This window comes from Manacus vitellinus, unplaced genomic scaffold, assembly GCF_001715985.3.
Source record: "Manacus vitellinus isolate BGI_N305 unplaced genomic scaffold, ASM171598v3 scaffold_7_pilon, whole genome shotgun sequence".
Taxonomy (NCBI): domain Eukaryota; kingdom Metazoa; phylum Chordata; class Aves; order Passeriformes; family Pipridae; genus Manacus; species Manacus vitellinus.
Window position 1 is genome coordinate 28,518,720 of NW_021940813.1, and position 27,913 is coordinate 28,546,632.

At 40.9% G+C, this 27,913-nt stretch overlaps 1 long non-coding RNA gene across 4 annotated transcripts; it reads left to right on the forward strand.

The window, feature by feature from the left end:
- The first annotated feature begins 9,950 nt into the window (after positions 1–9,950).
- Positions 9,951–17,738, forward strand: LOC108641589. 4 transcript variants are annotated; one of them, XR_001922105.2, is made up of 4 exons: positions 9,951–10,066; positions 12,575–12,652; positions 13,780–13,890; positions 15,084–16,100. It is a non-coding gene; the product is annotated as an uncharacterized LOC108641589 (long non-coding RNA). The 4 variants fall into 4 exon arrangements; XR_001922104.2 differs by lacking the exon at positions 15,084–16,100 and adding an exon at positions 17,637–17,738 and having other exon boundaries at positions 9,962–10,066; positions 13,783–13,890; XR_001922102.2 differs by having other exon boundaries at positions 9,962–10,066; positions 13,783–13,890; positions 15,084–16,088.
- The last annotated feature ends 10,175 nt before the right edge of the window (positions 17,739–27,913 follow it).

The window sequence follows — 27,913 nt, forward strand, 5'->3', positions numbered from 1 at the left end:
GGTTTCAGTATTAGGGGAAAATTTAATTCCTGTGTTTGCGTCTCGGTCCCCGCCTTATTTTCAAAGAACATCAGAGGGGGAAGAAGGACAAGGATGTGGGAGGCATTGATCCTTGAAGAAGAATGTAGCTGGGGACAAGGAGATGAAAATGTTAATTTATCGTCAAAGTGGGGGAGAATTGTGTTTGAACCCAGAGGTTAAAAATACTATAGATTGTTTGCCTCCTGAGACAAGCGCTATCAACAGTGCTGAGCTCATCACAGAAGGGTAGGATTGAGAGACACTATACAGATAAAGTTTTGTGCTTGGAGTCCTGCTAGAGCATGTTGGAATCTGACCTATGTGCCTGAATTGCCTTTCTATGGAAACTACTGTCTCAGCCCTGTCTCAGCCCCATGTGACATTGGCATGTGGCCATGTCACACCTCTTGACCCCAGAACTGAAATGTACTTTGGACTGATAATACCCATATTGCAGAAGAGATCACCAGGCTGTTATGTACCCAGAAATTGCAATCAGTAAGTGCTTGGTCTGAAAAAGCACTGAGCATCTATCTGATTCCTGTCAATCTACCACTGCTGAAACATAGATCTATGGTAAGGGATCTTCTTTGCATTAGTGCTTTTGCTTTCAGTTTTCCTTTCGTAATTTTACATGTTATAATATTAGAACATAATACTTTCTGAAGAAATAGAGCTATTTTCACTGAGCAAGTGAAATCCTATGTGGCAGAGGAAAATCCACTTGAAATAGGTGGGAATTTTTCCTCAATAAGCACTGAAATGTTTGGCCCTTGGGATGGAAATAGACCTTGGAGTTTTACCAAGGTGCTTCAGAGATCCTTGTTCCCATTGCTTTTCTCTTTCAAATATGACTGGAGCTGTCTAGAATCAGGACTCATTTGAACTAAAAATAAGTATCTTTTAAAACAGGATCTTCATTCTCTGGTCTCTTAGAAAGTCTGCTGACATATGAAATGGAGTATTGCTTTTGGTGCTGATTTTCTAGCCTGTGGTTTAATCTGTGCGAACTCTGAAATGCTGTTTTTACTTTACTAAAGGCCAAGCCTGTGAGTGAATGATTGTGTTGCTAAAGATCTGATAAGCTTCTTTGAACTAGTTCCTTTAGTAACCTACAGTACTTATTTATTGTAGGTACCTGAAAATAAAACCCAGCTACTTCACATTATTTAGAGACACTGAAGAAGAAATATAGAGCTCTTTATGCACATGAGAATCAGATTCAAACATATACAATAAATGTTTCCTTTGTAAGCCTAAAAGTTCCCCTAAAGCCTTGCAATTGCGGGAAAAAATATAAAAAACAATCACAGAGCAGATGTGATTCTGTGCCCAGGGATTATTCTATAACCCTGAAAGGTTGAACAAACACTGCTTTTACAGAGGGAATCCGTGAGTGAGTGCTTTTATGCTTTTCCACAAGTGACATCTGATTTAAGAAGTACCTCACCTTGTATCCTCACCATTCTAGAGAGGATTTTGAAAATGAATACAGTCTCATGCTTGTGAAAATTGATCAGAATTGATGTCACTGCAGACTTAAAAGTGTTGTAAAGTTGAATAAGTAATCACAAGACAAGACCGTTATTCAGTGTGGATTCTATAACAGCAGATATCATGGTGTCATCTGCTGGGGTTCAGTTTCTTATTCTTACTGTATGAACAAGACTGGATGCTTGTTTGTTATTTAAGACATCTTATCTGTAATGACCATAAAGGAGTTGAAAAGGTACAGTTAATTTTAAATTGGTGTGCTGTTGGAGCCAAAGTTATAAGAATTGCATTTTTGAGATTCAATCATGAACTTCTGTGTTAGAATGGAAAATTTTCCTTCAAGGCACAAATTACCTTCTCGAGCTTGAAGTGAACAGCTGGAAATAACTGAAGAATCTGTCCCTCAGAATGGGTGGAAATATGGTGAGATGCATTGTGTAGGATGGGAAATTTATCTTTTATTAAAGTACCTGCACTGATTTTACTAAGACTGGCATGTTACACCCCAGAAGGAATACCCTTCAGTTTCCATCTTATAATTTTTGTTAACTCCATGCTTACAGACACTGTTATGCTCTCCACGCTTCAACTAAATAAATGACCTCCTAAATGTAGCAAGTAACACCCCCCTGTTTTCTTTCTTTCCCTTCTCCATAAAAACACTCCTACTGATCCTGAAAGCAAGATTTACACAAGAAAATCTTTGCCCTGGGAGTAAATAGTGTGGTTTGATTTCTCTGCCAAGGCTCCAGGTTTCTCAAAACCTAGTTATAAGCATCTAGAAACCTCAGCTAAGTTATATAGCATAGTAAGTGCTTACAATAATTTATGAACTGGAATTAGAGTTGTAGAGTTATTTCTAATACTATAATCCTTGTAATGCTGGAAATAGTATCTTCATACAGTGTCATATACTTAATTGCTAATTAAGGCATAGCTTACTAAAACACTAACTAGCATGCTTAAATAATTTTTTTTGTCTTAAGAATATGATGCCAAATTTGTGAAGTGAAAGTAGTTGAAAATAATATCAAAGTTAGTGTCAAAAAACTCAGGGTTAGATATGAACTCTGAAGCTTAACACTAAGTGAAGTTTTGATCCTTAGTCCTACTGTAACAATATGCAAATATGGGTAAGGAATACATAAGGATCAACAGCTCTATACTTCACGTTGAACTTTCCTTATGTTCCGCTTTTGGCTGGAGTAGAGCTAATTTTCTCCATGGTGGCTAGTGTGGGGCTGTGTTTTGGATTTGTGCTAACACAGTGATGAAGATATAGAGGTGTTTATTATTGCTGAGCAGTTTTCACACAGTGCCAAGACCTCTTCTGCTTTCCGTATTGCCACGCTGGCAAGGAAGTTGGAGTTGCATGGCAAGTTGGGAGGAGACACAGCCAGGACAGCTGACCCTAACTGACCAAAGGGATATTCCAAACCATACAACATCATTCTCAGTACATAAAGTGGGGGGAAGAAAGAGGAGTGATGGCGTTTGTCTTCCCAAGTCACTGTTATGTTTGATGGGACCCTGCTCTCCTGGAGTTGGCTGAACACCTGCTTGTCTATGGGAAGCAGTGAGTTAATTCTTTATTTTGTTTTGCTTGCATGTACAGCTTTTGCTTTCCCTATTAAAATGACTTTATCTCAACCTATGAGTTTCCCATTCTCTCCCTGATTCTGCTGGTGGGGGAGCGAGCTAGTGGCTGTGTGGGGCTTGGCTGCTGGCTGAGGTTAAACCATGACACCTTACAAGAAGAAAACACCTCTCATGCTGTCTCGCAGAGGACATCTTGAGATGTCATCTCAGACACAGAGGGCTTGTGACCTTTACCTTCCTTGTGCAGACACGTATTTATGGTGAGTGAGAAGCGAAGAGACCACACCACAGACTGACATCCATTGATGATTCCTCTGTACTCATATTTCAGTTTCCACTCATTTATATTATAAATAAATAAATATATACCTAGCACAAGAGAAGCTCACTTTCCATGGTGTTTATGCTGCTGACTACATGGAAGTCATGTGAATGATGGAATATTTGAACTACAAGATCTTTCACAATACATTTACATTAAACAACACCCTAGATGAAGTCTTTCCTGACCTACTCGAGCAAATAATTCTCTTGCGTATAGAGATCATGATTTGTCTGATTTTTAAGTGTCTGTTGCCAGCAGTGATTGATTTTGTTTTCCCTAGCTTTTCTGTTTGTATTTATGTGTATGTGCATACTGATGCAGGAAAAAAAAATCAAACATATGATAAAGGCTAAAATTTGAAAAGGTTGTTTTGGAGTGTTAAAACATACCTGTATTGGACTATCATACACCTACACATAGACAATGTTTATTATCCTGATGATGAATTGGTAGGAAAACAACAGTGGCTTATTTTTGAAAAAAAATTACAGGATTTGAATTAATACACATACTGCTAAAGTAAAATGGGGATAACTGGAAAAAATTGCTAATTACTTATATAGATGCATTGTAAATCTAAATGAGTATTCATGAGGAATGACATGACTGATGAGACCCTTATATGATGTAGATTCTCCGTCAATGGTTATGTTATCACTGTGTAGTCTTCTGTGTTACAATTTCTTTCTTTTACCATTTGAGGAAGACTTGTGTTTGAAAAGATGTGTGATATTGTTAGCTTTGTGGCTGTGAAAATGTTTTCAGTCAAGGCAGCACAGATAAAAGGGCTGCAGGGAAAGCATCAGAGAGCGATATCTGTGCTCCATGGGTGCTGGCAGAAGCTGATTATTTTAACAGAGTTGCTCCCTAGAAGTTTGTGCCAGGTTCTGGTAGCTGCAAAGAGTGATGATTGCTATAGGGCTGTCTGTGAAAAACTAAATTTTATCTTTAGATAAAGTAGTCATAAAGGTACTGTATGCACTGCTATCACTATACTAATTTCTTATCCACTTGGGAGGATAAAGTGAGAGGCTTTGGACAGCCTCTGTTGTTACAGAGAAGGTCATATGAGGTGGGTTTTGCAGGTTCGGTTCTTTGTACAGTTCTTTGCAAGAAGAGAGATTGTAATGTAGGGAAATCTTTCTGTAGATCCAAATTCCCTTTCAACCATCTTGTTACTTGAGTTCTGAAATCTGACTTTTCATATATGAATTGATTAATACAATTGAAAAGATCTTGTCTCTTCAGTAGTGTTCCTTGTAATGATCTTGTAACATTGTATTTTCCCCCTGCTCAATGTAAGTCATCTCAGGTGTCCCTCTCAGCTGCTGGAATTTCAGCTTCCATTTATTTTGTAGGAATGTGGTTAAAATCAATATGATGATTAGTTTTATTACTTTGTTTTTTTACTTGATGCATCTATAGAACACCTCCAGGTACACTTAACACAGATATAAAAGGAGTAGCAAAGTTAAGTACCACATATAAGCAAGTACAGGCTAAAGGACCAAAATACCCTTCAAGCTCTCTGGCCTTCTAAATAACACTCTTAGAAATGGTCTAGTTAAAAAACTAATTATCCTCAAAGCATCCTCTAAAGTTGTTTAGACTTGGTCTTTGACAGAGAAAGTGAGTTTGAATGGTATATCCTCTGAGACATGAGGCCTCTATCTGGGTAGCTATGAGGATGGCTCTGAACTGTGATACCTGCACCCTGACAGCACATTAGGGAGTGAGCCAGCATGCATCAGTCCCTCCACACTGCCTGCCCTGCTTTCCACGGGAAGAAAACCTGTAAGAAACTCAAGGAAGAATCTATGGTGGCCTCCATCAGCCCCCTCATCTGGACTTTGAGGGACCCAGACTTTGGGGCACAGTGCAGAAGGCACTGCATTTGCCCCATAGTTCTTGTGTAGCATCCGAGTCCTTGAGCTGATGAATTACTAGGCTAAAAATACTCAGTACTGGATTTGGACCAGAGAACCGAATTTGGAAGCCAGTGGAGTTTATGCAACATCGAAGTCGTGTGGCCCAGGGGGGTAAACCTAGATGTGCAGCTGCCTGAGATCTGAGTTGCACAGAGTAACAGCACTTGGGGAATTGCAGAAACGTTCACACCTCCAAGAGGGACTTCTAATTCCTTAGCCAACTGGACAGGCAGAAACATCCCCAGCTACTGCTGCTAGCAATCACGTTGCAACACTGTGGGATCCAAGCAGGAGATTTTATATTTGGGGGTCAAATTCTTGAGGGGATGTAAAATGGTTCCCTCATGTTTTCTGCACTGGGGAGCAGATGACTCATCCTCACTGCACAGTTATGCACTGAGCAGGGATGTTTTTTTCAGTATTGACCTAATAACATTCTTATTGGTGTTATGCAGAACAGAAGCACACCAGAGCTAACCATTTAGTGCAACTATTTAAGTAAATGGTGCAAGTAACACGTCATATGTGAAACTTGCAGGAAGTCCCAGGGCTTCTGGGTGGATGTCTGAGTCACAGGGAGGGGGTGTCACAGAAAAGGAGTTTCCTTCTCAGCTCTTCTGGCTTTTGTTCTTAAAGATTTATAATAGATTTTGCCAGGATAAACCGAGTGGTTTTTCCCAACTGCATCCTGTAGGTCTATGGTGCCCAAACTGAATGGTCTTTAACATTAGTCTTTAAATCTTTTAATGTAGTGATTAAACATGACAGGGATTAAGTCCCTGTCCAATAGCAGCTCACCTAGGTGCGTTGTTAGATGCAAAGCACAAAGCCAAATGCTCTTAAGCACCCAAGCATACGGCTGTTTCAAAATGGAGCAAGCTCCATCACGTCTTGTGATTAGGAAGCATTTCTTTTTTATTGAAGATAGAGTGGAATAAAATGGTGATAAAAAGAAAGACTTCCAGAGCAGAAGAAATAGATTGCTGACGAAGGTTAGAAATGCAAGGGTTTTATCCTAAGTGTTTTTAAATATAGGTATATAGTATAGTTTAGATATATTTATGAGGTACCTAGTCTAATGGAAAAAGAACTTGCAATTTCGTAATTTCCTCAAGTATCCAGACAAGAGACTAAATTACTCATATAAAGCAAATCAAATAGAGTTTGACACACAAACCATCAACTAATAAAAACATTCTTCTGGTTGCCAAGTCACCTAAAAATCTCTCAGAAAATGTCAGAAAGGAAGTATATGTGTGAGCCATAGAGCCTTTAATTATGCCAACACATGGTATATTTATTCTTGCAGAATTTTTGCCTCAGCATGTTTTTTCCCCTCATCTTTTTATGTGGTTTTTAAGGTTACCATACAATTCATGCTTGATTTTAACCCAAAATCCTTTGTTTCCTTATTGGCCTTTTCCTATGATGTTAAATTACTATAGCAACCGAGTGCTTCCCATGGCTTTATTTTCATAACATCTCAAAAAGATGAATGGATAGCATTACTGTGCTTTACAGTTTAACAATAGAAAGTTTGAGGTAAAAAAATGAAGTAAGTTTATTCATTTACTGAGGGAAAATGCCATTTAAAGAAAATTAAATTGTTCATTGATGGGTTTTGTTTTTAGCTGGAAACCCCTCTGGGAAGTGTAATTGTGTCACTCTGGAAGTGTAATACTTCTGTTTTTTCCTCCAGAAGAATAAAATCAAAATATTTTCCTTCCACGTTTGAATTTAAGAGGAACACATTTGGGATTTTTTGCACTGGCTCAAATATTTAATTTGAAATCTTGTATCTTAAAAAGAAGTGAACTCGGTAAGTGGAGCAGAGTCCTTTGCAGATTGTGTCTCCTAGCGTATATTCTCTCTATAGGGTTACGTTATGCTACCAGCTGTGGCAGATGGAATCAAGACTGGGAGCCTGGCTTTCTAAAAAGCGAAGAGAACCCATAGATTTATAATATTATTGATACCTGTGGACATGCTAACAGCCAGGACAAAAATGTGAATTTCCCTGCAGAACTGGTGCTGGGTGTGAAATGAAGTAGGTGGCGGAGAGCAGCTGCCTGCTGCCTTTTGTGGGGTGGCTTTTGGGAGATATGGGATGCTTTGTCAGAAACTCCCATAGGCATTTCTGGACAGAAAATTGAAAAAAAAAAAAAAGGAGAGCCTCAATACCTCTCAGGTCCCAAAACTTTTGCTTTAATCTTTCTACTTTTTCTTTGCTTGCTGCTTTGCACTTCTTGCTCTCTCCTGTTGCCGCATGCTTGCTCTGCATTCCTGGCTCTCCCCAGACTTCTGTACTTCTCGTGCTATGTTTTATTTATACATTATTCTTCCTATTCCTTTGCTGAACACCAACCCCTGCTTTGCTCTTTCATGCTCTCACTACTCAGCCAGTCCCAGTTTTTCAGTTCTACTCCCCCTGAATGTTGTTTTCCTCATTTTCTTGTTATTCTCCAAACCTGTGTCTTCCATTTTGCCCTCCTGATCTTCTTTGCCTTTTCTCCCTCCAGCTGCTGGTCCTCTGCCCCCTGCCTCTCCAAAACCCTTCAGACTGATTGTCCCCATTCTCTCCATATCTGAATCAGATGTCTTTTACATGATGCTTAGATGGGGTATTGCTCTTCACTTTCAGCCACTGCTCAGGCTGAAGCATCTCAGAGCCATGGAAGCGCAGCTCCAGGCAAAAGGGATAGCATGTGACAACACTGTCAGTCACTTTGAGGAGACCTTTCTGAGGACGGAGGGGTGTGGACATCAATAAGGCTGCTCATGGACAAACAAGATGTATAAATCAGGATCCTTTAGCAGACCTGGGGAGGATGTGGGGGGCAGAGGGAAGGGATTGTGGGTGGAAGGCAGGGGGTTGAGGTGGAGACTGCCCAGTTCCTCCAAGGTGGCCTTTTAGACAGCCTTGTTACTGCCAGCGCTCCTCTCCAGGGTTTGCTTTTCCCATCCCCTCTGAAGGAGCAAGAGTTAAAGTAAATGGAGGCAGCTGGATGTGGCCAAAGCCCTTGGCATGCCTGCCTGACCCATCCAGCGGCACCTGCCTCCTTCACTCTCTCCCACCCACACCCTTCATGCACAGGGCTGTCTCCTCTCTCCAGGCAGAAAGGCAGCATGAGGCAGGTGCTGTTTTGATCCTACTCTCTTTTTTTGATGCATGGTGGCATGATCCGGCTAGGATTTTGTGGGGTTGCATAAAGGATGCTTTGGCCTTTCACAAAATCCCTTTACATGAACTGCTGCTGGAGGGAAGCTGCCCTTCAAGGGGGAGAGATTTTTCAACACAGGAGATTATTTGCAGCAATGTGTGCAGGCAGGGTTGGTCAGAGCCATCTTCCAGCTTAGTTGCTGCCTAACCTAAATTTTGAGGTTGCTCAAGGAAGGCTGAAGAAACAGGGAAATGGTGCATAAGCTGAGGACAAAGCACACTGAAACTGAAAAACTACACAAGGAAAGACATCCTCTGCGTGGCAAAGAAACTGTGATCTGTACTTACTGCTGGACTTATCTGTACCTTATTTCTGAAAACCGTTCATCTGTATGGATAGTACAGCTGGGTTAAGTTTAAGGAAACAAAGACTTTACCCAAAGTTGTTCTCCATCCCAGGAAATTACCTGAAAATATAATACATATGGAGCAATCTAATTTTTAAAATGGCTAAAAAATTAAAAGGAAAACACTTTTAATGTGTATTTTAATGAGTTTCAAGGACAGCAAAAAAAATTTAGCTGTATGTGGAAAGCTAATGTAATCCATATCGGTAGGGAGTTACCTAACACATCTGGGCAGAGTTTCTGCTGGTGGCCTTTGCTGGTCATCTTTGCAATGGAACAGGCAATATGTGAATGTTTTGGGGCCCCTGCTCTAGATTACTCTCTTAGAGCCTGTTATTTCTGTTTCCCTTGTTTGCTGACAGTCACCAACTGGGTCCTGACTTTGGGGCTTGGCTATCCCACAAAATGAGCAGGAACAATGTGCCTTGGACCCCCAGAAGGTACAGGTACAAATGATAGAGGCCTTTCTGATAGCTTCAGTTGGGGTATTTTGTTATTATTTGTGTTTCTTTTGAGCTGAGAGGATCACAAAGAAGATTTAAGTACCCTTGCACTGAATTTCACAGGCAAAACAACCATGAACATTGAAAATAAAAGTGTCTTTGGAGAGAAGCAGGAGGTGAAAACAGCAGGTGCCTTGAATGCTACTGCAAAGATGGTCACCAGGGTTAGCAGAGGTCCCAAGTAACCTGTAAGTATATAAAACCCCTTTTCAGCTAAAATAAATCACTGCAGCTTCCCTCTCACAGGTGACCAGAGATTTACTCAGTTTACACTCAGTTTAGGATCCTCCCAAAGAGCTTGCAGCCTCTTCTGAACTCCTCTGCACAAATAATCCCCAACTCTTGCTAAGTGTCCAGGCAACCCCAAAATAATTTTTATCTTTATGCTTTCAAATATCACTGTTGCTAAGGGAAAAATCACTACTGTTTCCTCCTCAGCTTTCTCTTTGCTGCTCTCCCCCTTGTCAGTGAGGATTAGGCTTGACTGCAGCTGATTTTGCTGTCTCACTCCCTGCAATGGGGTGCCAAGCATTCCACAGTGACACAGCAGCTTTTCCCCTGTCCCTCCATTTCCCTTGGCTGCTCCAACTCCCCCAAAGCCACGGGGCTGCAGATTTTCAGCGATGCAGGTAGGTGATAAGACTTTGAACTTTTGCTGGGGGCTGGCTTGCTGCAGCGGGTCTGAAGGGTGCAGTGAGGTAAAGGAGCAGGTGAGGGGCCACTGGCTTATAATGGACCTTACCAGGGGTGAAGCAATTCAGTGTTTACTAATATTCTGCATTGGTAAAACAACACAAACCACTTTTTTTTTCTTTATTTTTTTGTGGAAGCAAGGATACCATTATGAAAAAGTTGTAAGTATGTATATCGATGTGTGCATGTGTGCACATATGCTTGTTTGGATTCAGAAATGGAATTGATGGCAACTAAGACAAAAAATGCAAGCACATTCTTTTTTACTTTTGTCAGACCTTTTCATGAGCCTGACCAGTAGTCACAGGACTACTGGTTGTTGATTTTCAAAAATGCAATGAAATTGTGATCCCATTGACATTTCTATGAATTTTAATGGATATGAGCTATTAAGACAGTGAATAAAACCTATAAGACCTAACTTTTCTCTTGACTACTTGAAATATGGTGGTTTATTATTATTGCTGTCATTCTTGTGGCCAGTCTGATGTGCTAATGCTAAATTTCAATCTTTTTGAAGACTCTCCTGGAAAACAAATTAGGAATAATCCTGCATTAGCATGGACAGCTCACATTCCGCTCTAATTGATACATTATAATTTTCCCTCTTCTTTTTTCCTTCTGATTTTCTAAAGTACTTTTCAGTTTCTCCAAATCACTTTGTAAATTTACATTCTGGCTTGGCCGGTCTATTTTTCTATTTTAGAAAAGACAAGTTGGCTTGGCTAAGTAAATTATTTTCCTTCAGATGAGAGGGGTTTCGCTAAAGTGTTAGTTCACAAAATGCAAAGTTCCCTGACTGGTGAACTGTATTAATTGATGCAGATGCAAAGTTGTCCAGCTGGAGGAGTTGCTACTTGTAAAGGCATGAGTAGGAAAGAAAGTTGTTCCCCCCACCCCACCCTGTGTTACCTGTATATCCAAGGCCAAGGCCAAGTCTTTGGGTGGGGTGCCTGCAGGATAAGCCTACGGATGAGCAGAAATGGAAAGGATCTTACCTCTGCTTTTTCTTTCAGGTTTCACGCACATACTCACACTCTGCCACAATCACTTTGGTCTTCCCTGGGTTAAATTTTTAACTCAAGATGCCTGTCTCAACTGAACTTCAGAAAACCCAGGAAAGCACATCATCTGTTTTATAGGGAGCAGGGATGCAGAACCAAGTGATATGAGAGCACCTCTGCAGTACCAGCTGATGCTAGTGCAGAGGCTGAAGATATCATACTAATTTCATTTTTTTTGTTTTATATTTATACTTTATTGCACTGGTGTCATCAGAGAAGCTTAAGCTCTAGACGATAATCTAGACAAGCTTGTCCTTTCTATTTCATTGGCAATCATCATCTGTCCCAAAAATTTTATGTACTCTAAGCCGCTTACACTCACAGACTTTTGACTTTACTTTTTTTTTTCACTGAAATCCTTGTACCTATCTCTGGCTTGAAGTCTTATGCAGACTGAGAACTGTATTGTGAAAAATCTGTGAATAAGTATTTTGGCTGGTTAATATTCCCTGCCCGGTGCTGAATAGCAAATTAACTCTGCATGTATTAAAATGCTAACCATTCTAAGCACTGGTTCAAAACTTATATTAGTTATTGCAAAACTTCATCAACTTACTGATCATTATCTGTGCACTGGAACAGCCCGTCTATACAAAAATTAAAAATCAAAGAGCAGATCAGGTTGATGATGTTCTCAGCTGTATTTCTTTCTGTCAGTGTGTGCTGAGGGACTGAAGGAAAGAGGTGTGTGAAATTCTTCCCAGGCTGTAATTGGCTGTTTTTCCTTGCTGCTCTGCCTGACTTTCCCCTTAGGCCGTACTCAGAGATGAACTCCTGTACAGAAATGGGGAAAATCTCAGAATAATTGCACAGCCCTCAAAAAGAGCAGCTTGTCCTTTATAGAAGAAAGAAATAGCAAGTAATATTTTATGTATCTTTAAGGGAAAGGAACACTACTTGCAAATGAATGATTTTATATGCAATGGAATTTCAAATCAATAAGCAAAAAGGAACACATAATGCATGGATAGAGGCGTCAAGTGAATCTTTTCATCAGGACTCTTGGAAAATGCTACCCAAGAAAAAAATTAGTTGTGTAAAAAGCTATGATATGCTTAACTCTGCAAGCAGAGTGGCTGTATAATTAACCACACTATCCGGGGAGGATGCTGTGTTAGAAGATCAGCTGAGAGAAGTGGAGTTAAAATAGCACAACAAAAGAACTGTGGAGAAGAACTGATGTTAGTGACTGCCATCCACACATGCAAAGGAATAGTCGTTGCATTTCATATTCCAGTCATAGCAGACTTCAGAGCCTCTGCTACTTTTGAAGAGAAACATGCTGAAACTAGGATTTCTGAAATAGTGAAATAATGAAATACTGAAAACTCGTGTGTGCGTTATACCATCTTTTTTTTGTTCGCAAACCTTTGTTTGTAGGTTAGAGGTTTGGCCCACCCCAAGTCCCTGAATAGGCAATGAAGAGAGAGGGACTCCTGGCTGGAATCTGCAAAAGTGGTAAAGCACCCCTGCTTGGTTGTGAAATCCCTGAGAGCAACACAGTGGACCTTAACAAATATTTCAACACAGAGTATGCTGAAAGATATTCAATATGGCAGATATGCCAAAATTGGTCCCATTTTTCTATTTCATATCTTAAAAATAAAGCCAAAAAAGATTTAGTTTTAGCCAAGCCACTAAGAAAAAAATGAAATCATCATACGGTGTGTTTCAACTATGGCAACAACACAGGGAAACTGTCAACAAAAGCTATAAATTGAGTATGAGTTTTTGAGCATGTTTGAGCATGTTTGAGCATGTTTGAGCATGTTTGAGCATGCAGGGATGAAAATAAGACCAGTTAGGGAAATTTGAGGTATCTTTGTTCCTCTTTAGAGCAAAGACACCATTTCCAATCTTTTCTTGGACAACTGCCATCTCTTGCTGCCCTCGTACTTCCTGGGTTGCTCATGGCTCTTCTCTCTTGCACAGACAGTGACATTTTCTCTCAGTGTCTTGTGTCAGTTTATTAATCTTTTCTGAAGAGCACTGTGCTCAGGGCTTCTCTCTGTTTTCCCCTGCTGGTTTCAAAGTGGGAACACCACTCTCTTGAAACTTGGCTGTTTGGGAACTCAGCTGAACTGTGGATCTGGTTTTCATTTTTGCAGTCTTGTGAATTCTGTCTGGTTTTGTCTCCCTGTGGCCACATTTAGCTTCTCCCAGCTTTTTCCTATTTGCTAGTGCAGTAGAACAGGACCTGCTAATTCATAAACAGGCACTCCCGTGTCTGCTCCAGCATCCTCTTTGGGACAATGGAAAGGGCCAGATCTGGCAGTGAAAGGTCTGAGAAATGTTGGAGCAACATAGATGAAATTAATCTCCTTGGAGGGGAAAAAGTTTGCTCTTGCCTACCCTCAAAGACCACTTTATGTCTTGCAGCCTATGCTGGAAGGTAGCCTCCATTAAAATCAAATCACATCTTTATTTTTAGCACTTGATATATTGTCTTTTTTTCCATGCACATTTCCATTCCCTTTTAATTTGCAAACTGCCGGCCTCGGTTGCCTCCAGTGGGAAGGAACTTCACCAGGCAGTCATATGCTGTGGGAAAGGATTGCTCTTCACCCTTTGTCTTTCATTTTCAGCAGATGCCCTCCTGCTCCTGTATGATGGGAAATGATGAACAGGACCCATATTCTTTGGTGCCATTCATTATTTTGAACACCTTCATCTTTTCCCTTCTCTGAAGCAAAAAGGTTTGATTTTACTATTAATCTATAAGCTTTTCATGCCTCTAATTATTTTCATTGTCATTTCTGAACTCCTTTCATGTCTGCTTTGTCCTTCTCAAGGTGTCCAGAACTGATCCAGAAGCACTTGGTTTGGGTAATAAAAAGTATTTTCAGAATTGCCTCCCTGTTTCATTCTTTTTCTTTCCTAACTCTTCCTCTTTTTAGCACTACGAGACATCTATGGCAAAATACCTACAGTGACAACCAAGTGTTTTTCTGACTCTTGACAGTTAAATTTAGAACCTAGAAGATGTAGTTCATATTCTTCCTCTCAGAAAGCATCATCTTCTGTTTGAAAATGCTGCATTCAGCTGTGATGGCATCTTGCTTTGCTGGTATCTCATGCAAGCTTCTCTCTTGATTTACTTAAATTTTTTTTGCTTTCCACCATTTTCACTCTCCCATTTCTTTGTTAATTTTCAAACCCCCAGAAAAAAAATCTTTTGTCACTTGATTGTCCAAGATTGTTTTGTATCTGCATGTTGTTTCTCTCCATTCCCAGAGCCTGAGTTTATCTGTACTTGTTACAACATAACTTGAGTAATTTTGTACTTTTTTGTATTGTCCATTTTTAAAATACTTTTAATCCAGGTCAGATTAAGGCATTACTATGATTTATTAGCAGGTCTGAAAAAGTCTGACTAGTCTTGACTAGCCTGTACTTATGACGAAACCACTTTATCAACTAGGATAAATCATTAAGGTTCACTCGGAAGCACAGATGTCAATCAGATCATCAGTTGTACAGGCTGCAGAAGGCCACGGTGCAGCAAATAATAATTGTTTGCAAATTTGTAGGCTTTTTTTTTCATGAGACATAGTGACCTACAAACAAGGAGAACAGTGTAGATATGTATATCATGATTACATCAGCCATCATAGGGCCAAATTGGCTGATCGGAGAAGATGACAAAATTCTTTTTTAGATAAAAATGCTTATTCAAGAATTGCTAAATCTTTTCTCATGACTGAAAAATAGTCGCAGTTAAAAAAATTTAGTTAGGTATTTTTTAAAAAAAATACAAAAAAACTCCACACAAAGCCCAGTTTCTTTGTCAGTTGCTGGTTTCTGACTTGGGGACTGTTTCCAGAGCAACAGTTGATAATATAACAAACACTGAAGGAAGTACACGAGATAATTCCCTCTTCTACTTTAGGTGAGAGTTGTGTCCCTCCATTATCACTAAGGAAATGAGGAGTATCTTGCACTGAAAAGTATTTACTGCGCATCTCTGCCTGAAGTACGTGGAGCCTGTGCAGTATCTTTGATACCTGATGTTTGCCAAGAGATGGAGCTGCAGAGTCAGGCTACCTCCCAAGCCTGACCCGGTAAATCAGGAACGATAGAATAAAACCCTTGGCAGCAAAAGCCTGTAGCCTCTCATACTGATGCCTGCTACTCTTCCCAAGTGACAACGAGGCTTGTGTTGGGCACTTAGCCAACTCTGTCCAATCTATTCCAGTTTATTTCATTAAGCCATGGCTCAGAAAAGCCAAGAAACAAGCCATATTAATCTTGATGGATCCTGGCCTCTGCTCAGGTAATGTTATAGAAAATGCTCAGCAGCCCCAGAGTTGAGCAGTAACAGGATGAAAACAGCTGCTCTCTTGGACTTGCCTTAAAACCTCTGTTCCCTACATATACTCCTGTGAAATGTCAGTTCCACTGCACAGTTGTTACTCAGCTGGTAATTTTCTGGGTTACTTTCACAATTTAGGCATTGCTCTAAACCTTGTCTCAGGTTTTAGTCATTTGCAGTGTGAGACAGAAGATAGCAAAAGGATTCCCAAACTGCCAGAGACCTGAGTTTGTCAATCTGTGAAGCGTCCCTCTCCATATGGATTTACAGGCTTAGCTCTGGAAGCCATAAACCTGTGTTAGTACAGAGTAAAGCCAAGTATTTTTGGAGCAGAGCTCGGGTTCAACCCTGGGTTAATGCACTGATCTGGCATGTCTGAGCCAGCTCCCATCCACACCATGCTCCTGTCCTTCCCATCCCAGCGCCCCGCCAAGTGGAACAAGTCCAGGTTTGTCTGTACCTGCCCGTAGTATCCCGGGATTGCCTGGAGCTACTTCGGGATAAGGTACATCATGGGGAGTCTGCTGAGCTAATCGGGCTCTCAGTCCTCTCCAAGGCCCAGGGGATTCTCAGAGTAGACATTCCTGCAAACCAAGTCACTCCAGTTTCTGGGTCTTCCCACAACAGTTGGGTCTGACTCTGCCACATCAGTCTCATGCAAAAAAAAAGAGCCATGAAAGGGCAAGAACTGACTTACCCAAGTACCCTCTTGCACCCGTGAGCAGTCAGGGCATTTTGTTGTTTTAAAATCTGTGTTCTGCTTCATTTGCTTAATTCAAAATCCTTGTGCCTACTGATTCATTAGGTGAGAACCAGCAGATTAATATGGGATAAATTCTGCCTCAGTTGTGCTCCCAGATGAGGGAGGAAGGGAGAGAGGGAGGTGAGGGAAGAGAGGTGAGTCTGCCTCTGCCTTTGGCTTGTGTTGCAAACCTCAGGTCTGTGCCAGCCAGTTTTGAACCTTTCTTCTAATGAAGATTTCATCCTTTGTGTTATGTCAATAAGAGAGACACCCAAAACTAAACAGATTAGAAGAAAGGCCACTTGCGTATTTGCTAAATAGGATTGGAAAAAAGTCCTTTTTCCTCCCTGTTTTTTTCATGGGAAAAAGCCAACCTGGTTATAAGCATAAGTCCGGCAGAAATATCTTTGCTGGGAATACTGATCAGAGAGAAGGGTTCAAATACTTTTGGGGATAAGGATCCGGTAGCCTGTGTCTAGTTGGTATTTCCTTTTGGGTGTCCAGGGCAGCTCTTTGCTTGCTAATTTCTGAAATTGTTGTTCTTTTCTGTAATTTTAGGCTATGATTGGCCCTGGCTGTCAGATATTCTGAAAATGTAGTGTGGCAGCCCCAAGCTCTCTTTGGAGTTTTAGACTACACAGAGTTTGGTGAAATATTTTTTAATCTGATTTCTCAGTGAAAAGTCTGTTTGTCAATCAGTCTGTTGTTTTTTGGTTGGGGAGGGCAGAAAATCCACAAATAATGCATGAGAGAAGTGGACCATTATCCATGCTTGTAGATGGCAGATGACTGGTCAATATACATGTCCTTTTTGGCCATGCGTAGATCCAAAATACCATAACACACATTGTCCCTTGCTCTGGTGTCAAAAGAGAGAAGATTTTGAGTTACAAGAAAAAAAATACGTATCTAACTTTACATAATAACTTCTTGAAATACCCGTGGGTTTTTTAGTGTGGTAAATAAATGATGGTTTTTTAAACCAAAATAACCCCCTTATACCTTAGGTCTTCTGATACAAGGACCTTCAGGTACATACACTCCACTGGAGCAGTGACTCCCAGCTTTCACTACCATGTCCCTGAGCCCAACAAGTCTGTGTGGAGCCCACACTGGGCTTGTGGGACTGCTAGCTTGGGAACTGGGCTATGGTTCAGATAAAATATGCTCGTTCCTCATCTCTGAAGCCCACATTATTGGTTAGAAACTGTAGCTTTAGGTGAGCCCTGGTAACTCACTGAAACTTTGTGCCTCATCCTCTCTGCTCTGGTAAATAGAAACATCAATATTGGATAAATATAATTATATGTTTTGTCATAGCTTAAAGATGTTCTTCTTTATACAGATAAGCAACATTTTCTTACTGTCTCTTACTGTCTCTGGTTTAGAGATGTGGTTACTCACAGAGGAGTGGGTAAGCAACTCTACATGGAGCTCACTGAATTCACCAGGAAGCCCTTAGAGACTTCACTTAGCATTGGAGAGATGCCAGTATATCCCTGTGAAACACTTGAGGCAATTTGGTCCTATCTCCTGTGAATATTTATTTCAGTTTTCAGGGAGTAGTTCCACACCCTGGAGAGCAGAAAAACCACATGCATGGAGCTGAGCTGTATTTTAACAAAGCAACTGAGAGCAATATTTTTGCACTGCACAGGTAGTCGATATTCTAAATAATGTAATTGCATGCACACGCTTTGTTTATTACAGATAAAGCATCTCTATTAAAGTATTATAATTAAATAACCACCTTTTGTTGGAGCAGCTTTATTTTCTAAATTGTAAAACCACTTTCCCCTAGCACAAAACTTGTGCCAGAACTCAGTTGCCCCCTGAGGCCATGAGGACATTTGCAAATGCTTTGCTTCGCCATAACCAGGAGCTGGGTGGGTCTGGTGCTCAAAACATGCCACCTTTCAACACAAGAAGTAGGCTTTGGTGGTTACTTCTGGAGTTAATTCTTGACACCAATCAAAATCTTTAGTCATTAAATCATCTTTAATTTTAAAATAATTTAAATAACAGCTTTTCTCACTCTCTAGCTGAAGTCCTGTGTTAAGATGATGTTAGATACTTAGCGTATGAGGTCAAACAGGCAACTCTTGGACGTTCCAGTGTTGGTCCTCTGGTAAGACATGGGGTGACTCAGACTTCTGGAATTTTAAGTTATGAAATGTTGGGACTATTTGAGGCCCTGCTCCTTCCTATGCTTACCTCTTTGTGGAGCAATGATTCAGTGTCAGTTATAATGTGATTATAATGGGATGAGTATACACCATATTATTTTAAAACTAATTTATCTGTGTATCATTGGCTGATGTCATACATAAGATTGAAGAGTGGGAAAAGAAAAGCATAGCACATTTGGGCTTTTAAGATGGAAGCACTAAAGGGGTAGCTTAGGGTGACTGGACAACTAATAACATCAGTCAATGTGCTTCCCTTTAGCTAACCAGACATTTTCCAGTGAAGCATGCTACTGATAAAAAATAGTTATTTGAACCCAGAATATTTCATGGACACATCTAAGGGTTCATGGTCTTTCAGTATTCACAGGTAGGAATCTCTCAGCCATAGCAAAGCTTGGAAGTAGCCCCCCTGAAAGGCTCTTGGCTAAGGGAAAAAAACTGCCAATGTTAGCTGGTTTTGTGGCTACACAGCACTGACTAGTATAGGTGAAATGACCAATGCTAGGAGAATATTTTTTATGGGATACAACAGCTGCTGGTGTTCCAGCTTATGGCAGTTTTGACATGGAGGCCAGTCTTCACGAACGAAGATTTGGGAAGGGTCTTTACCCTTTGAGCCTGCACAGTGGATTTTTTAGGTGAGACACAGTGTGCGCTGAACTGAGCCCACCCTTTAATCCTAAGGTTCATCTGCTGGGGCCAAGTGAGCTCAGACGGTGGCAGCGAGGTCCTCAGGATGTAGGTTTTATGTTTTAGAGTGACCTTCTCTTAGATGGATGGCCTTACAGGGCTGATGAGCTCCATCTGCCTGGAGGAGTTCCCCGACCAGGAATCGAACCCTGGGCCGCGGCGGTGAGAGCGCTGCATCCTAACCACTAGACCACCGGGGGTCCTGACATGGAGGAGGGATATGGGGAATACCTGAACACCTGAGAATGAAAGTAGTAGGGCAGGTGGACTAAGATCCCTTCTACCTCAGGGCTGTCACGTTATTTAGATAAAAAAAATGTCTGTTTTTCTTTAAAAACACTTCTTTACTTTTTACTCCAAGTATGTGATTACAGCCAGTTTTGTAGTCTACATCACAAAAAGTCACTTATTGTTGGCTCGTCTAAGACATCAGAAAAAAATAAGAGTAAAAAAATGAGTAATATCTGTGTAGGCTTGGAGATCTAATTCCTGCTTTGTTTTTTTGGGCATTCCTTTGGAACAACATGAATAACATTTTCTAGGGTAATATGTGTAAGAGTAGTTTGCCCTTTGAGGGACTTGGGATGAACGTAACAGTTCTTGAAAAATTTAGGTTCAGCTCTGCTATTCCCAAGTGTTGGGATGAGCAGCTTCAAAGACTCTCAGGGATTTGTCTTTCCTCTCTGACCTTTCCCTCTGACTTTTCTTAACCTCACTGCTATTCAGCTCAAGACTTATCATAGCATATGGGTCCCAGTTCAGAGTTCCCTTCTTTTATGAGGTTGGGGTGGGCTGTTCAACACGTGTCCCACTGTTGTTAATGCCACGTACGGGAAAAGAGAGGTAAAGCCCTTTAGCTTCCGGAGCTGTCAGTCCGGGTACTTTTCACAAGCAACACATTCAGCCTTTTCTGGTGGCTCAAGCTGTTCCCTCTGAGCTTCCTGTACTGTGTTGATACGGCAATAGGCTACCAGATTTTACATCAAGAGCAGTGCCACAGCATTTCGTTATAAAAATTTATGGAGGTTGATTCAAGGTACCTGGAGAACTTTCTTAATTGTTTCCCTTACCTCTCTGGAGCTTCAAGGTCAATCTATTTTTCTGCCTACAAAGCCATCAGATTATTTCCTTTCCCATTGCATTCCCCTCTGGAGCACTCTCTCCATAGGAACATACACCTATGGGGAGAGGTATAGGCAATGCCTGGCTATTTTTGATGTATATTTTAGCAATGCCAGGTGCTTGCAATTCCTGGACTGTTAAGCTGTTGGAAAGCCTAGCTCCAATGACAATATGCCTGGTTTCCCACCAGCTCTCAAGCTCAGGCTTCTGGCCAGTGGTCCTGCACTTCTGATAGCTTTCAAGTTTTATATTCTTAGAAAATGTGTCCAAGGTTCCCTGGCAGGAACCAGACAAGGGGGCACTGCAGTGTAAAGGTCCAAAAACTAAACGATCTCAGGTTTTGGGGGTGAAAACTGGAATCTTTATTGAACACATGAAATGCTATTTAGGGGTCTCAGGGGCAGAACACACTAATGAGGAGGCCGGGTTATGCCAACTAGGGAACTACGCAATTGATTAGCATTTCCAGTAACAAGGATTACATAGGGGGGAAAAATGATTAACATTTCCCATATCCAGGATTACATGTGGGGGGAAGAGGATTAATATTTCCAGTAACCAGGATTACACTGTGGTTAACATTGGTTAACATTTCCTGAAACGAGGATTACAAGGGAGGAGAGAAAACAAATGGGCTTCTGCATGGACTGATAGCATCATCACAAAGTCTTTCCATATCCTGCTGCAGGAGATAGGACAGTCCACACGGTTGAATATCAGTGGGTCTTGTCTGGCCCTTAGATGATGAAATTTCCCTCAGCTCCTGTTGTCCACGGCCTGCTACATAATCCTAACAGTTCCTTTTCTGCTGATATCTGAATTTTGGATTGCTACACTGCAGGATGTGCCCATCAGCGGAGCATCTGAGCTCCATTTGCGGTTTGTAAGGGTTGGGGCATATGTTTGAGCACTGCCCTGTGGTTTCCCACATTGTTTGGCTGGGTTATCCTGGCTGCTGGCGTGGTTTTGAGGGTGGTACTGACTACCGGCTGCTGGTACTGGGCACTGTGAGGAGAGCAGCAGATACCAAGGACCTTTCCTGCCAGGCAGTCTGGATATGACCACCTTGATTTTGGGAGAAGTGTCTGCCATGCAGGGGAGAACCGGGGACTGCCATTTGTCCACAGTGCCAGAGCACAGCCCATTTTACCAGTCCAGACAAACCAGTAGGTGACTGCTAAGAGATCAAATGTGCTCTGGCTGCTCTAGGGCAGGATGCTCCCAAAGAAGTATAAAGGGCACATAAAACAGTCCTGTTCAGATGGCTCAGAGCTGACTGCCTCTATAGAAGCCTGCCCTGTGGAACAGCTGGGCACAACGTGCTGCCCTTTTGCCTCTGTGATTGTTGCTGCTGCCGCTGTTACTGTTATTGTGGTGATGATGATGATGATGTGTGACTTTCTGAGCTTCCAACCTTCAAAACAATCTTAAGACTCTGCTCTAACATACCACAGCACACTTTAATGGCAAGAAATTGTAGATGCAAGATTCATGCCCCAAGTTGGGGCATCAAAGCTTTCAGGACCACAGGGAGATCAAGAATGGGCTGGGGTCATGCTGGAGGGTGGTGGTGGGTAGACAGACACAAAGCTGGTGTCACTACTTTCAAACTGCCTGGTGGGAGCTGCTCCAGGAGCCTGCTGTCACCCAAAGCAGAGAGCAAACAAACATTTATCCAGTGTAGAAGATCATCAAAGGCCAGGGCTTAAACTGTGTTATTTGAGAGCAGACATACCCTAATAGTTCGAACCAGCAGTTAGGAAGCCCCAGCTCTGCAACTTCTTATGGTCTGCTGTCCCAGAGTGGGGCATCACTGTGCCATCAGTCCCCAGAATTTGTCCCAAGTGTGCTGGAGACTTCCTCAAATAATGACAGTTGTCCTGACATGCCTTTCAGTAGCTTCTCAGGAGTCATGGACTGTCAATGGCAGTAAACGAGGACAGTAGCAAGCAGATATTTCTAAATTTCCTCCCCTTGACTGATGTTGCAAATCCCCATGTTGCAAATATGAGTATTTTCTCTTCTTGTGGGATGTCAAATGACACACTTGCACCCCAGTAGTATTTGTGAAAACTCAGAGTAGCTTCTTCTAATTCAGTGTGCAAGAAACATGTGGAAATTCCTTTTCCCCAAAAGAACATATTTTTTTTTCAAATAATTTGGTAATTTAAAGAAATTATTTCTTTAAGGGATGAGGAAACAAAGTTTGGGAATAAAACAGTCATCTTGGATCAGCGAACAAAAACTTCAGAGATATGTTTTTCCAGAATCACTAGTCTCACAGTCCTGGTGGAATTTCTCCTTTTAATTAAAACCAAGGAATTTTCAGAACATGCTACATGCATCTGAATAAGAAGTATTCTGGAAGCCTGCAAAACTAAATCTAAAATAGTTCTTAAGCATAAATAACTGATCCATTCAAAAGAGGGGATAAACCTTTCCACGGTGAATCTTCTTTAACTGATGGCAAAGACAGTTCTCGTGTTGTACACTTTAGCACTTTCAAGTTGGTGCCATGCTGAATGACTAGACCTTAAAGTGGAAGAGGAATTCAGGCCTGAAAATGATGCACTGCTTCCCAGGATATTGCTATGACTTTGATATTATTATAATTTAGCATAAAAAAGCATGGCTAGAACAGCTGTATTTTCCTTGCCATTGTATATATATCTTCTGTTTTATACTTGTGCTAACACATCATCTGAGCATGGAATGAGTTAGGAACTTGTACGTTTATATATTAGTCACACTCCTGATGTTTTTACTGGAACTAAACCCAGTGAAATTATTTCATGGTTAGCTTCATTCCCACACTTGAAGAACTGGAGCTCATGGGAGCATAACTCCAGAACCAATTATGAATAACATTGCTGAATTTCCTAGTGTTCTTTGTTGCTTTAGTAATACACTTTTTCTTCAGGATTGTCCAAATAAGGATAAAATTGTGCTTTTAAAAACATGTTGGATATGTTAGCTCAGAAGTTTTAGGATTTAGATCAGGCAGGGATAGCTAACCTAGTGTCAGTAGTTAGTTGACATGGAATCTGGTGTTAAAAAACACTTCTTCAAGGAAAGACTAGGCTCTAAGTATTGCAATGCCAATATATTTTTCAAAGATTTTAAAAGATTTTTTTTCAGGTTTTTTAAAGAGACAATATGCTCTTTTGTGATTCATAAAAGTAATATTTTTTGAAACACACAGTAAAACCATCTGTACTGTCATTAAAAGAGGCATATTAGTTGCACTAGTTGTACAACCAGTAAGAAGTCATGGAGTTTGCAGTGAGTTATATATCCAAACAGGAGCAGACAAACAGAACTAACTCTTGTTATGAAACTCCAGGCTGAAAAGGGGAATGACAGGTGACATATTTTGGTTATATGTTACTCAAAGTTGACCTTTATTTTTCTACTGTCAGTGCATGATTAACAGTTTTAAAAAGGATTTATCCCAGAAATAGCTATAGTCAAAGACACAGGAAGTTCTTTACTTAAAATGAAGTAGCTGCCTCATCCACCAAAAGCATGATATAATGAATAGACTGAATTTTCCATTTCTGTCACATTGATAGTGCACTTGAAATATAATCTTCCTGCATTTTGATTTTTTGTTTTATTGCAGAAGGACTGACTACTAAAAAGGGGCAAGCTCTTGTCATGTATATTTCTAATTATTGTGAGTTAATATTTCATTACTTAAGTGAGAAAAGAAGAAAGACATTCTTATTCTTAAAGAATATCTGCCAGTCCTTTCTTACTCCTTTCCTAGCTGTGTTAAGGATATGTATTAATCACACCTAGGTATGATTCTGGAGATATCTCCAGAGTTGGAAAGCCATGAGAACATCTAGACACATCATATATAGCTGCACTCCACTCCACTGAGTTGGAGTGGAGGAAGAGAGAGGATAACACCCCATGTTGTTTCATTATGTACAGATAGCCACAACTCACACTTATACATATGCTCTTGCCTTTAGCTTGGTAGTCTTTTTCCCTGTGCAGCTCCGTGCCACTTTGCATCACATATTATGAAAACTGCTGAAAAGCATATAGGCTGTTACCACAGGAATGTTTCCCCACCTAAGTACAATCTGCTTATGAGCCCTGGAAGTTGAATCCACCAGTTGAACTGCTTGGATGCAGCAGAAACAAGATAGAGAAACATTATCAGAGAGGACTTCTTGATGGTTTTGCTTCTTTCTGGTCCTTTGGTGAAACTATGCCATCCTGCTGAAGAAAACAGGACCCTGTCTACTCTTGGTTGTTTTAATAAAAACAAGTTTGATCTTCTTAGAAGTTGCTAGAATCAAAGTGAATGCCTCAGTACCTTTTACTTAATTTTAAGAAAGAGTCAACCCTGCCTGTTTATTTGGGACAGTTTGAAGACATAAAGTGGGTGTTTGAAAGTGGCAGAAAAATCAATGAGGTGTTCCTATACCTGTCAAATTCAAATAGAATGACGCTTAATGAAGCCCTTCCCTTCCCTTTCCTTCCCTTCCCTTCCCTCTGTTTCCAGAAGGTTATCAGGTGATACCAAGGCAGCTCCTTGTGCCTGCTGTTTTTTCTGCAGTTAGATCAAGAAGAAAATGGAGAGTGTTTGCCAGTCCTTTAGTACATCCTCTGCAAGTTGGCCCCATAGTTTAAGGGAAAAAAAGGCAGCTTGGTTGACAATAGAATAACTTCACATTGAAGAAGAGAAGAAAGCTGGCACAGTCTGACCATTCCCTTATGAAAAGGAGACTGCAGAAGAGAGGAGAGGGAGAAAATGAACTTATTAGTTCAAAAACCAGGTTTGACTCCATGCCTCACTGTTACTTACCTTGTTTCCCTTTTTCCAGTCTGCTCAGGCAGGGTTAACATTTCTAACAGCAGTTGTTGCAGTAGGAGTAAGTCACTGTAAGACTGCAGCTTGTTTTTTAATCTCTCCTTGTGAGAAGGATAAAATCCCTGTATTTCAAAAGACTGCAGTGTCAAGTGTAATACACTGAGAGGCAATGCTGAGATGCTTGTAATTGTGGAGATTGCAGAAGCACTGTGTCTGTGCTCTCTCTATGCTAGCTGGGTATGCTGGGAAGCTTTTCTTTCAGTACTTTAAAGGCTTGTTTTGCACTGTTTATCTTGACAATCTGGGAGAATGCAATCCCTTGGGAGCAGTGAAGGTGTAGGGACAATACTAGAGGGACAAGGTATTCTTAGTGTGGTGAACTATGGATAAGGAGGCTTGGAGTGAGTACAGATAGTGCTCACGAATTTAAAACAAGCTTTGAGCTTTCACTTCAACCAGGCAGTGTAAGAGTCGAACCTCAGCTGTCATCAGGAGGAGGCTTGGTGGGCTTAAGCTGGAAACCTTGGAGCACAGAGGCTGGGGAAAAAAACATCACCTAAAAGACCAGACAAGAGCAATTGACATTCATGTCGTGTGGATTGTCCTGATCAACTCCAGGAGGATGTAGAGAGACTTTGCATGATGCTATCAGTTATCCCCTTGTTTTCTCCCTCCCTCTGTAAATCCTTATTTTGGGAAAAGCTGACCACCCTTCCCCAGTATAATCTTGCTTACTGGAAATATCAAATCCTTTTCCCCCAAATGTAAATACTGTATCCAAGAAATGTAAATCAATTTTTCCCCTTATGTCATCCCTGTTACTGGAAATGCTAATAAATTGTGGAATCCCCTGTTTGGAAAAACCCTGCCTCCTCATTAGCATGGAAGCCCCCAAGACCCTTAAATAGCACTCACGTGTTCAATAAATCATTCCAGTTTTTTGCCTCTGTATCTGGAGTCATGATAGCTTTATTAGACCGTTACAAGGCAGTCTCCTGAGTGCTTGTCAGCAGTAGGGTAGCTCTGAAATTTTGAGTAGAGAGCAAGCCTGTTACAATCCCAGCATATATACTTCTGTTCCTAGTTTCTAGACTTCATATGTTCTGAAGCAGAACATAAAATAGAACATGACCAAGCTGTATTGAAAGTTAGATGTAATTGGGATACTACAGATAGCACAGCTGCCTCACATAAATCCTTAGAGGTTTCTCCTTTCACAACATAGCCTGGAGAGGCTGACCAGGGTGTCCTCTTCAGAAGCTGCTGGTTAAGATGAAAGAGTGGAGAGACACTTAGTCCCTGTTTCACACCATGTTTCAGAAGTGCAGCATTTTACCTTTCAGCTTTGCTTTCCTCATGACGTTGCTTTAGGTTTTCTTGTCCCTGGACAGAGGAGGCTATTTATTGCTTTTGTTTCTCTTTTGTCCTTTGGTGAAGTTATTCATACAGTCAAAAGGAGTAAAGCCTGCCATTTCTTACCCTCTGGTCACCTGATTACAGTGCTCAGTCTTTATAAAGCTGCTACAATCAAAACAAACACCAGAATATCTCTTGTTTCAGTTCAAGAAAGAGAGTCAACTCTGTCTAGCTGATGGGAAAATCTTGGAAATGTGAAGAAGGTATATACCATAATGGCACAGACAGCAGAAAGATTCCCCAGGCTGTTTTTTGAACCTCATTCTTTTGGTGCTAACTTCAAGATTTTGACTGCTTTGCAGAAGTGTTATTGCCAGTATGCTAAATTTGAACACACACCCAAACATATGCATATATGTACAGTTCTTCAGGGCTCAGTTACTCAGCCTCCTTCTTGGTGCAGAGTTGTTTAGCAATCATTCTGCTTGCTTTCAACTCCAGCTTTTGCCTAGCAGATGCAAGGTGATTGCTTCACAGTAAGAGAAGTTAGTCCTGCCTGTGCAAAAACAAGTATTTTTCTGGTGCTTTCTTAAGCACTTCATTCAGTTGTCTTTTCCTTGTGGGTCCCTGTCAGGTCTCCCCCTGTATCAGTGCATGAGTGCAAAAGAGATTCCTGACACCTGCTATATCATCTCCAGCTCTGTGGTCTAAAACAAGCAAGGCTGTGGCTCTGGCTGTCCCAGCTTTCCTTCTCAGTGCTGTGAGCTGGATATTGACTCTTCTGAGTAAACTGGTGATTCATATGAATATGCTCAGCTATGTAGGAAGAGTCACAGATCAGTAATATGAAAATGAAGGTTATTTTTTTTCCCAAAGAATGTTTTGCAAGGTTTTACTTTGATTTCTTTGAAAATCTTTTATTTCCTTCTCCAGATCACAAACAGAAAGTTAGATGTGTTTATTATTTTTTTTACTAGCTTAAAAATTATAGTTTCAAGTGTAATTTCAGGTGAAAAGCCCTCTTCCAAGTTAGGAAAATAGTAAAGGAGCTTTTATAGTGGTGCTTATTTCAGTATTTCTTTCTTTCACTGTCTCTCTCTTCCCCAACATCCCAAAGGTCTTCCTCTCTTCGTCATCTCTCTGTCTCTCCAAAAGGGGAGAGTCTCCCAAAGATTCCACTTGCTTCCCATTCTGCTTCTTCCTGGCTCTGAACATTTCACCCCACCTCGTGGTGTTTGCCTCACTGCAGACCTCTCTTAGTAGTTTCTCTGGGGATGTTTCTCACCTTGAGACATCTCTGTACCTTTCTGTAGGTTAGGCTTTGCTAAACAAAGCAAGAAAGCAGGTTGTCTTACGTAACGATATCTTCAAGTCAGAAGGCTTTTGGGGATACAGTAGGAAGAGTCATTCAGAGCTACCCTCCACAGAAAACTTGTATTCAAAATTTGTGCTTTGTCTGTATCCTCCATAAGACCAGAGA